Here is a 7,270-nt window from a genome sequence, read left to right as displayed (position 1 = left end):
CCCCAACTTGAAATTCCAAAGGTTTCCTCCTTTGGTTTGCGTAGCCTTTTTGTCTGTCGCGAGCTGCCTTGATGCGTTTTCGAATCTGCGCAATCTTGTCCGTGGTCTCTTGAACCATTTCAGGGCCAACCAGCTGTCTATCACCCGCATCAGCCCAGCATAGCGGTGATCGACACTTGCGTCCATAAAGAGCTTCAAACGGTGCTGCTCCAATGCTGGTGTGGTAGCTGTTGTTGTACGAAAATTCGACCAAGGGTAAGTGTTTGTCCCAGCTACCACCCAGGTCCATTACACATGCCCTCAGCATATCTTCCAATGTCTGAATCGTTCGTTCACTCTGGCCATCCGTTTGTGGGTGAAACGCTGTACTCAGGTTCAGCTGAGAACCAAAGGCTTCTTGGAAGGATTTCCAAATCCTTGATACGAAGCGTCCATCTCTATCAGAGATAATCGAGAGTGGCACTCCATGACGTGCAACAATCTCCCTCATGTATATTTCAGCAAGTTTACTCGTGTTGTCCTTTTCCTTGATTGGCAGGAAGTGCGCAGATTTTGTCAGTCGGTCTACAATTACCCAAATTGTATCATGGCCCTTGGGCGTCTTTGGCAATTTCGTTATGAAGTCCATGGAAATCTGTTCCTATTTCCATTGGGGTATTACAGGTTGTTGCAGGAGACCTGAAGGCTTCTGGTACTCGGCTTTAACCTTGGCGCACGTTAAACATCTGCCAACATATACTGCAACATCGCCTTTCATCCTAGGCCACCAGTAGAAATCCTTAAGATCTTGGTACATTTTATCCGCTCCTGGATGAATCGAGTATCGTGACTTATGAGCCTCATCGAATATAACCTTTCTCAATCCTCCAAACAGAGGAACCCAAATTCGTCTCATGAAGCACAAGGTTCCTTCCTTGTTTGGCACTAACTGTTTCTCCATTCCACGGAGATACTCATCCTCGATATTGTTTCCTTTCAAAGCTTCTCTCTGCATGGCACGAATGCACAAAGAGAGGTCCGTCTGAACAATCATTTCCAAGGCCCTAACCACATTCGCCTTTCCTGGGTGATACTTGATTTCACAGTCGTAGTCATTTAACAACTCAACCCAGCGTCTCTGTCTCATATTAAGCTCCTTTTGATCAAAAATGTGCTGTAAACTCTTGTGATCAGTGAAGATTGTACATCTTGTTCCATACAAGTAGTGTCGCCAGATCTTCAATGCGAACACTACGGCGCCTAACTCCAAGTCATGCATGGTGTAGTTCTTCTCATGAACCTTCAGTTGGCGTGATGCATATGCTATGACCTTCTGTCGCTGCATCAACATGCAGCCTAAACCCAGACGCGAGGCGTCACAATACACCACGAAGTCGTCCGTGCCTTCGGGTAGAGCTAAAATCGGTGCGTCACAAAGCTTGTTTTTCAACAATTGAAACGCTTCTTCTTGCTTATTGCTCCAATCAAACTTCTTGTCCTTTTGTGTAAGTGCGGTCAGAGGTTGAGCGATTTTAGAAAAATCCTCAATGAATCTGCGATAATACCCAGCCAAACCTAAGAATTGCCGAATCTCGGTTGGCGTTTTCGGAGTCTCCCAGCTCTTGATTGCCTCGATCTTTGTGGGATCCACATGGATTCCATTTCCATTAACCACATGTCCAAGAAATTGGACTTCGCGTAACCAAAACTCACATTTCGAGAACTTAGCGTACAACTTCTCCTTCTTAAGCAACTCTAGAATAGCTCTCAAGTGCTGCTCATGTTCTTCCTTCGTCTTCGAGTAGATCAAAATATCATCAATGAATATGATTACAAACTTGTCGAGGTACGGCTTGCAGACTCTGTTCATCAAGTCCATGAAAACTGCTGGAGCGTTGGTCAACCCAAACGGCATCACCAGAAACTCGTAATGTCCATAACGAGTTCTAAAAGCAGTCTTGGGGATACTTTCCTCTTGTATCCTCAGCTGGTGATAACCTGATCTTAGATCGATCTTTGAGTAAAAACTTGAGCCTTGTAGTTGATCGAACAGGTCATCGATCCTTGGCAAAGGATATATGTTCTTGACAGTCAACTTGTTAAGCTCGCGGTAGTCTATACACATGCGAAATCTACCATCCTTCTTCTTAACGAACAAAACTGGAGCTCCCCAAGGTGAGAAGCTTGGTCTGATGAATCCTTTATCTAACAGCTCTTGGAGTTGTGTCGACAACTCTTGCATCTCTGAAGGTGCAAGTCGATAGGGTGCCTTAGCCACAGGCGCGGCGCCTGGAACTAAGTCAATGTGAAACTCGACTTGTCTTGGAGGCGGCAATCCTGGTAAGTCTTCTGGAAAGACTTCAGGATATTCCCTTACGACAGGAATGTCTTCGATCTTGGGCTCAGCGGCTTCCTTATCCACGATGTGTGCCAAAAAGGCAACACATCCTTTCCTCAAACACTTCCTAGCTTTCAATCAGCTAATGATCCTCAATGGCGTATCGCACTTCTCTCCGTGAACTACAATCGTCTCTCCATCGGCCATTGGAATGCGGATGGTCTTCTCGTGACAAACCACTTCGGCTTTGTTGCTAGACAGCCAATCCATCCCTATTACCACGTCGAAGCTTCCCAACTCGACTGGCAGTAGGTCTATCGTAAATTCGTGTCCTCCCAATTCTATCATGCATCCCCTGATAACTTCACCCGTTTCCACTAGTTTCCCATTCGCCAATTTAATAGAGTACGGAACGTCTAACTTACTAGCAGTTAACCCAAGCATGTTCTTAAAGTCTAACGATACGAAACTATAATCGGCACCAGTATCAAAAAGAACAGACGCATAGCGTTGATTTATAGGAAACGTACCAGTGACAACATTCGGATCTTGGCGTGCTTCCCTCGCACCAATGTTAAAAACTCGGCCTTGCGCTTGATTTAGCTTTAGGCATTCCCTTTTGAAGTGCCCAACGTCCCCGTAGTTGAAGCGTCCTGGCCCTCGGCCATTCCCATTACCATTTCCGTTTCGATTTCCGTTTGTTCCCCGGTTACCAGCTTGATTCGGGGCATTCCCACGATTTCTGTTTCCCCCATTATTTCCTTGCGGCCTGTTTCCATTACCACGGTTGTTGTTATAACCCCTTTGACCACCTTGGCCTGATCCAACCCAACACGTCTCCTTCGAATGGCCTGTCTTCCCGCAAGATTCACACTTTCTGAGTCGGCACGGGCCGGGATGATGGGACTGACATGTACCACACTTGGGCAGAGTGCCCATGCAACCTTTTCCTCTGTTTTCATCACCATTCTTGGCCCTGGTCGGCATGTTTGATTCACTTCTCTTGCTACCACTGCTAGTTCCTTGCTTGAAGTTGGAAAACTTCCGTTTGTTTTCCCCCGACGACTCCACATGAGTTTCTTTCTTCCTCTGATCATCCTTTGAAAACTTGTTTAGCCTGATGGCTTCTTCAGTCAGTGAGATGCTTAAGTCGATGGCTTCAGTAATGGTTGCTGGTTTTGACGTTGTGACCATGCTCATAATCTGAGGTGCTAACCCCCAGATGAAACGTTCCACGCGCTTGAACTCAGGCGTGACCATGTACGGAACCACATGGGACAGATCATGAAACCTTTGAACATACTCAGCAATTTTTGGTCCTTCCATCCTTAGGTTCCAAAATTCGGTTTCCAATATCTGGATCTCAGCTCTGGAGCAATACTTCTTGCGCATCAGCTCTTTCAATTCAGCCCAAGTCATGGCGTACGCTGCAGCCTCTCCTAGGGTTTGAACTTGGAGATTCCACCATGATAGGGCACCATCAGTAAAAAGTCCAGAGATGTATGTAACTTGTTGTCCCGGTGCACATTTGCTCATTCTTATTGTCGTCTCCGTCTTTTCAGTCCAACGAGTGAAAGCCACGGCACCTCCAGTGCCATCAAAGTTTTGCGGCTTGCAATCTAAGAATTGCTTGAAAGTACACCCATTCGGAGGGTTGTTGTTGTTGTTCGAAATGTTTCCGCTTGAGTCCCCTTGAGAAGCAGCATATTGTGCAATTGCGGCAGCGATGATTCCTTGCAGTTCTGCCTGGTTAGTCGGCATGCGTGCGTCGCGTCGTGGAGGCATTTTCTAGAGGATGTTCCATATTGGTCAGGTCATAGTAAGTATGATAATCATACGCATATGTAGTAACATTCATCATTCACATAACATCTCATGTCATAATCATAACAAGTAATCAACAATGCATGGATTTAAAGGACTTGCGATTTAAGTTTCATAAACAAACCACCAATACTGTTTCACAATTTCACCACGTGTCAAAATATACTAAGGGCTACATCACCCTTGTCTGAGTACAATAACAATAAATCAAAAACCAAAATCGTGGTCTCAAAAGGTCTTCATAATCATGGCTCTAGCGCTGTCTTCCCACTAAGAGTAGCCGGTCTGTAGAAGATCTGAAATCCATGTTGCCCCGAGTATATCCCTAAGCTGACGGTGGAGGAGGAGGTGGAAAACGAGAGAAAATCAATCGGCGCAACTGCACCAAATCCTCCTCAAGTGCATAGGCAAAACGCAACACAAAAGCAACCTATCGATCGAGAGGGAGGAAATGAACGTCTGACTCCTGAGATGAGGGAAAAGAAGTGTGTGATGCTGAAACCTGAGTCTGACAGGGACAGTGAGGATGTGGAGCTCTCTCCAACCGCTGGACACATTGCCTCAAGGCATCCCGCTGTAACTGCAGTGACGTGAGCGTGTCCTCTACAGAAAATCCGTCATAGAATGGATGATAAGGGTCGGATACAGGCATGACCTGGGGTGCTGACCATAGGGATGGTTCACCCATCGGGGCTGAAACCGGAAGTGTAATGTGTGGGGTAAATACAAACTGTGAAGTGACATGGGGAAACTGGGTCTCGAAAGGTGCAGAAAATGACACTGGTGGAACAAAATCTGAATAAGGGACCTGCAGTAAGAACTGGCTATCCTCTGGCATGAATGGAATGTGGCCGAAAAGCTGACTCGACGATCCCACCCCAGGTTGGGGCGGAGGAATGTCCTCTAGGAAAGTGATAGGAAGGTCGGTACGGTGGGTATCAGATGTGGATGGAGGAAACACGGGAGCATCGGGTGGTACAGCGATAGGTGCGGGAGGGGGAGTGACTGGGACTACGTACGGAGGGTAGTCATCCTCCTCAATCCACCCATTGCTGGAGTGGGCGTACCTCGGGTCCATGTGGGTAGCGAACGGTGCAAGGTCTTCAAAAATAGCCATGGGATCGGGTATGGGTGCTACATCGGGTATCTCAATGGCTGGTGGTGCAACAACGGGTGTATCAGTGACAGTAACGGGGTCAATGGCAAGAACGGGCTCGGAAGTGACTGGAGCGGGCTGATAATCAACAAGCATGGTAGGAATCGGATCATCTGGATGAGCAGGAGCCTCAGCAGGCTGCTCCAACTCCATCTCCTCATCAGCGTCCATGCGAGGAATGGAACCGAGTCCCAACGGTGGGATATGTGAAGCTATCGACTCAATGGAACCTGAAGCGGACGAATCGGACTGAACCTCCATATCAGGAAGCTTTACCATGGGAACAATAGGATCAGCATCTGGGATATCAACATGCGGAACACCGTCCTCCACCGGGGCCCCACCATCCTGGTCTCCCTCCGGGGGACCCTCGATGAGTAGGTCGATGTCACCATCGGGTAACGCGTCGATAGGTTGTTCCTCGAAGGGAACTGCAGCGAAGGGGAGAGGGGCAGGGATTGGAACAAGGGGTAGGTCTTCTCCAGGTGGGCCGTCAGCTAGGGGTGTGTCATCTCCGAAGATCGGTAGGGCAAAAGGCTGAAAGTCGTCTTCGTCTATGCTCGTGGTGTCTGAGGTGTAAACTCCCGAATCAGTGGCCATCTCGTCATCAGAGGTAAGAGTCCTCGGGTCACTCGCGTCGGATACTCCACTACCGGATGATGCCATGGTGTCTGTAACACAACCACAACATATGCACACAAATAAGGTAAGCATGTAAACAAATAATAATGAAATCATGTATGCATCCTAGTCTTCCCAGACTATCCCACCCAATCTCTAAGACTGAATTCCCTAGTCTCTCAGACTAACTCCCTGGCCTCTAAGACCAACCTCCCAGTCTCTAAGACTAATTCCCTGGCCTCTAAGACCAACCTCCCAGTCACTAAGTCTCAAATTTTCCCCAGCCTCTAAGGCTAAACATCCCCAATCTCTAAGATTGAATCCCTCAGTCTCTAAGACTGAAATCTCCCTCAATCTCTAAGACTGATACAAAAATTTTGAAAAGTGTATTTGTGCCCTTTTTGTTTGTAAAAATGTTTGTGCCCTGGATCTGGACTTTTAGTGTATGCAAATGTAAAAACGTTTGAAAACATTTTCGTGAGAGCCCTAGTGATCATAGTCTAGACTCGTGAAGGAATCCTAGTTCGCTATGATCGAGGCTCTGATACCAAGCTGTCACACCCTGGCTTTTGCGGAATCGTGGGTTTATTTGGTGTGACTTCTTAATACCATAGCAACAATCACAACATGCTATATGATAAAAACATATGATGTTCATCCATTAAAATAGTAAAAAGAAATGCATAACATATTGTTTTAAAACATCAACCACAAGAATGCGTTACAAAACATGACTTGTTTAAAAATGAGTTCAGAAGACTCGACAAAAGACTACCAACAACACAAGGATTTGAGACGTGCAACTCGTCCAGGAAAGAGTTACACTTCCCAAACCTACGACTCCGGATGACATCCTTATTTATTACGCAGCTAGTCATGCATCACTTGCCAGATCCAAATTAATTCCCTGAAATACATGTAATTTAAAAAGTCAACAAAAAGTTGAGCGAGTTCATGTGTAAGTCTGTGTGTATAAACCGTTTAATATGTCTGTAAGTAAAATTGTCCCTGGTATGTAGCAATAAGGAAAAATGATCACCATTGGGTTGCAAATCCAATAGTATATGTGAATGATGCAGGAAGACTCAAACCTAGCAAATTTGTCTCCGGTATGAAGACATAGTCACCACTATGGGCCCCCGGCCTCATGGGTGTGGGCTCGCTACACCCAAATAGATCTATCACTCATGTCCCGTGGTCCTACTATGAGGATTAATGGCCTTAAGTGTCATGCCCACCACTCACTTGATCGCGTAATAAAAACCCCTCCTTAAGCTAATCATACCAATTATAAAATGTCTGAAATAATTTGTAAACATGTATTCCACTCCCAAAGTATAAAAACCGAAAAC

Source organism: Helianthus annuus, chromosome 8, assembly GCF_002127325.2.
Source record: "Helianthus annuus cultivar XRQ/B chromosome 8, HanXRQr2.0-SUNRISE, whole genome shotgun sequence".
Classification (NCBI taxonomy): Eukaryota; Viridiplantae; Streptophyta; class Magnoliopsida; order Asterales; family Asteraceae; genus Helianthus; species Helianthus annuus.
This window is presented reverse-complemented; position numbering follows the sequence as displayed.